The following is a 5,199-nucleotide window of genomic DNA, read 5'->3' as shown; positions in this document are numbered from 1 at the left end:
CCCAGCAGGTGCACCTGGCTGAGCCTAAGCACAGGAAGGCCTGCAGTTGTTTCGGGGGCAGCAGAAGGTCACCTCTGGGGCTCTGCCAAGCTCCTGCTGGATGAATACCAGGGCTTGGTAAAGTATACAGGGCATTGTGCTGCAAAGTTCTGGCCTCAGCAGGCCTGCATATCGGCACAGCATTTTGTAAGAAGAAAACTACAGAAAGTGAGTGAGGCCATACAGGCTGATGGGACCCTGGGATGTACAGAGAGAATTTAAATTCTCTGAACCAATGAGTATAGATGCAGTGAGATTCTGCACAGTGAGATTCATGCAGAAAGATGTGCCACTAATGACACTGTACAAAGGACTGTGAATGACACTCATTTGCATTTAAGTGGTGGGATCCTGGGACTGGGTTGGCCTAGTGCTGCTCGACTGTGTTAAGGACATTACAAGGGCTCTCCTGCCCTGTTTGATGGAAGCTTAATGGGGTCTTGCAGAAAAGATGAGAAGTAGCAGGCTGTTTACCTAAGGTTTCTAGGAATGGCAGGGTTCTGCTGTGTCTGGATTCCAGACATTGGGCTGACAGAAAACCCCCTGTCCGGGTCCCTTAAAGGGGAAGAAGTGGAGCCCCTGATCCAACCGGAGGTCTGGAGATTATGTGATCCAGCAGAATGGATCCGTCAGGTCCGCTGGTGCCAGGACAGAAACTGGGATCTTTTCACTGATGAGAGCAGCTTTATGGACAACAGAGGGCTGGATGTGAGGAAGTCACAGAACGTACCGCCCCCTGGGCCTTCAGCCCAGGAAGCTGAACCATTACCGAGACCATTATTGAGAGAACAAAAGGTAAACATTCATACAACTCTAAATGTGTTTCTATAATAGTGCATGCTTATGGTGCCATTTGAAAGAAAAGTGGCCTTTTGATAGCAGGAAGTAAGAGTATTAAGGATGCCACTAAAATACTGGCCTTATACAGGCTGTGGCTTGGACCACACAGGTGGCTCTATGGCACAAAGAGGTCAGGCCACTGGCAGAGCTGCTGGAGGCAATCTGTTCCCTGGGGACTTGATGTCCCAGCTAGATTTAGATCTCCTTTGAAGCGAGAGACTGGGGCTCTGACATGTGGGATGGCATAGGTAAGAGCAGGAAGAATTCTTAAGGATTCACTCTCCTGGCCATGGCCTTGGTCTGACCTCCTGGGAGACACCTACATGAACGCACACATTATGGATGTGATGCCTGGATGGATTTGGTGGCACCTCACTCGGGAGGACCCTGTTTACAACAAACCATGTGCTCAGTGTGGTCCAAGAATGGAAAACTGACCTGCAATGACTAACAGTTTCACTTAGAAGCCTAAATTTGTATTGGTAGAAACCCTTTCAGGCTGGATAGAGACTTGCTCTACTCTAATGGAGAGAGCATTTAAAGTTCCAAGATGGGCTCCTACCAGAAGTAGGCATGGGTTAGGGCCTTTGCTGACTTCCTGTGCACATACATTAGCAAAGAACAGGAACAAGCCTCAGAGGACAACAGGGTGGTGGGATCAGCAGTCCAGAGAGAGGCCAGGAGATGGAGAAGCAGGCTGGTGCTGGACACCGTGGATGGTCAGCTGGAGGGACAGCGCTGCAGCTCAAGGTATCTCTGTGCTCTGCTACTCCATGGCAGCGCCCTTGGGAGAATCTTTGCTTCCCACTATCTGTGCTCGGATCTGCTGCACAGTGTTCTGTGGTTGCCCATGAACTTCTTCAAGTGGATCCCCCAGTAGGAACCTCATGAGCCTCTTCTCCGAGGAGGTGGACACAGATCCCCTGGTGTCAAGATGTTCATAGGAGGCTTTCCTCTTCCAGGCAGAGTAATAATTGGCCCTCTTTTGAATGAGGTAACCCAGCAAATAAATGAAAACACTACATCTAGAATGGAAATGCATGCATCCTGGAATTCATACAGGAAAGTGGGATGGGGTGCTGCTGCACAACCTTCGCCTGAACTTACCTCAGGGTTAGTTAAGCCCCTAGGAAATAGGTGATGAGAGACCCTTCCTAGTACCCAAGGTAAGTAAATTAGTATGTCGAAAGAGTGACTGGGGTGCTGACCACTCACTATGCATGACCTTGTCTCTTTCATCCTCCTGCCCCAGTCGGAAGCAGAGAAGTAAAAGAAACCTTATGAAGCTCCTCTCATCACTCACATGTCATGAACATTACCAGAAATGAAAACCATGGGCCCATCAAACCAAAGTAAAACGGTGTCTCATGAAGAAAGGACCCAAGCCCCTACAGAGTGGCCAGCCTTTAGGCAATTTAAAGTATGTTTGAGAGGGGAAAAATGAAAATGTTGATATTTTCGCTAACTTTTTCTTGATTATTTGTTCTGTCTATACAATGGAGAGATAAATTCTTAGTAAGAATTTCCCAGACTATCGCTTTTCTTGTTCATCTGTCTTGTTGATGAATTTGTTATCCTAAACCTTCTATGGCACAAACATTTCTATACTTGATTTCTGAATTTGTAGAAGCTGATTTCTTGGATCACCTACTGGGTGCAACCGATAGTTCTGTACTTGGAGGACCCAAATATCTTTTCTGACCCAGCCCTGGATGGGACATTGTGTAATAGTTCATTTCACCGGCTCAGTCCTCAATGTTATAGTTGTTGCTTATGACTTTTTTCCTTCCCCTGGTAATCTGTTATTGTAAATATACTGCAGAAGTCCTGCAACGGATGTATAAACCTTCCATCTTAGACATCACCCTAGTTCAGGCAGAAGTAACTAGATAATTATGTCGCCCTGCTTCCATAGATATGGAAGGGTGAAATTGACAGCGGGGAATATGTAACAGAGAAAATGGCCTGAAAAAAATGGCAAGAATGTTTTCTGTTTCTTTTTATTATTCTTATTATTAAATCATAGCTGTGTACATTAATGTGATCATGGGGCACCATACACTGGTTTTATAGACCGTTTGACACATTTTCATCACACTGGTTAACATAGCCTTCCTGGCATTCTCTCAGTTACTGTGCCAAGACACTTACATTCCACATTTACCAAGTTTCACGTATACCCTTGTAAGATGCACCGCAGGTGTAATCCCACCAATCCCCTCCCTCTACTCACTTCCCCCCTCCCTCCCCTCCCTTTCCCCCTTCCCCCTATTCTTGGGTTGTAACTGGGTTATAACTTTCATGTGAAAATCCTAAATTAGTTTCATAGTAGGGCTGAGTACATTGGGTACTTTTTCTTCCATTCTTGAGATACTTTACTAAGAAGAATATGTTCCAGCTCCATCCATGTAAACATGAAAGAGGTAAAGTCTCCATTTTTCTTTAAGGCTGCATAATATTCCATGTGTACATATACCACAATTTATTAATCCATTCATGGATCGATGGGCACTTGGGCTTTTTCCATGACTTGGCAATTATGAATAGGTCTGCAATAAACATTCTGGCACAAATATCTTCGTTATGATGTGATTTTTGGTCTTCTGGGTATATGCCCAGTAGAGAGATTACAGGATTGAATGGCAGATCTATTTTTAGATCTCTAAGTGTTCTCCATATCTCTTTCCAAAAGGAATGTATTAATTTGCATTCCCACAAACAGTGCAAAAGTGTTCCCTTTTCTTCACATCCACGCCAACATCTCTGGTCTTGGGATTTTGTGATATGGGCTACTCTCACTGGAGTTAGATGGTATCTCAAAGTAGTTTTGATTTGCATTTCTCTGATGATTAAAGATGATGAGCATTTTTTCATATGTCTGAATGCCGCATGCCTGTCTTCTTCAGAGAAGTTTCTTTTCAAATCCCTTGCCCAGCCTGCGATGGGATCCCTTGTTCTTTTCTTGCTAATGCATTTGAGTTCTCTGTGGATTCTGGTTATTAAACTTTTGTTGGAGACATAACCTGCAAATATCTTCTCCCATTCTGAGGAGAATGCTTTACTTACTGTGTTCTTGGCTTTACTTACTTGCTTTACTTACTGTGCTTTACTTACTTTGGTTGCTTTACTTACTGTGTTCTTGGCTGTGCAGAAGCTTTTTAGTTTGATCGAGTCCCAGTAGTGTATTTTTGAAGTTGCTTCAATTGCCCAGGGGGTCCTCCTCATAAAATACTCACCCAGACTGATTTCTTCGGGGCTTTTCCCTGCACTCTCCTCTAGAATTTTTATAGTTTCATGTCTTAAGTTTAAATCTTTAATTCAGTGAGAGTCTATCTTAGGTAATGGTGAAAGGTGTGGGTCCAGTTTCAGTCTTCTGCAGGTTGCAAGCCAGTTAACCCAACACCATTTGTTAAATAGGGAATCTTTTCCCCACTGAATGTTTTTAATTGGCCTGTCAAAGATTAAATAATGGTAAGTAGCTGGATTCATCTCTTGGTTCTCTATTCTGTTCCAGACATCTACTTCTCTGTTTTTGTGCCAATACCATGCTGTTTTGATCACTATCGATTTGTAGTATAGTCTGAGGTCTGGTAGCATAATTCCTCCTGCTTTGTTTCTATTTCTGAGTAATGTCTTGGCTATTTGAGTTTTTTTCTGATTCCATATAAAACAAAGTATTGTTTTTTTCAAGATCTTTAAAGTATGACAGTGGAGCTTTAATAGGGATTGCATTGAAATTATATATTGCTTTGGGTAGTATGGAGATTTTAACAATGTTGATTCTTCCCAGCCATGAGCATGGTATGTTTTTCCATTTGTTAATATTTTCAGCTATTTCTTTTCTTAGAGTTTCATAGTTCTCTTTATAGAGATCTTTCACGTCCTTTGTTAGATAAATTCTCAAATATTTCATCTTCTTTGGCACTACTGTGAATGGGATAGAGTCCTTAACTGTTTTTTCAATTTGACTACCGTTGGTATATATAAAGGCTATGGATTTATGAATATTGATTTTGTAACCTGAGATGCTGCTGTATTCCTTGATCACTTCTAAGAGTTTTGTAGTAGAGGCCCTAGTGTTTTCCAGATATACAATCATATCATCTGCGAAGAGCGAAAGTTTGATCTCTTCTGACCCTATATGGATACCCTTGATTGCCTTTTTTTCCCTAATTGTGGTGGCTAAAACTTCCATTACAATTTTGAAAAGCAATGGAGACAATGGGCAGCCTTGTCTGGTTCCTGATCTGAGTGGAAATGATTCCAATTTAACTCCATTCAATATGATATTGACTGGGGGTTTGCTGTAGATAGCCTCTG

The sequence above is a fragment of the Nycticebus coucang genome, chromosome 7 (genome assembly GCF_027406575.1).
Source record: "Nycticebus coucang isolate mNycCou1 chromosome 7, mNycCou1.pri, whole genome shotgun sequence".
NCBI lineage: Eukaryota > Metazoa > Chordata > Mammalia > Primates > Lorisidae > Nycticebus > Nycticebus coucang.
This window is presented reverse-complemented; position numbering follows the sequence as displayed.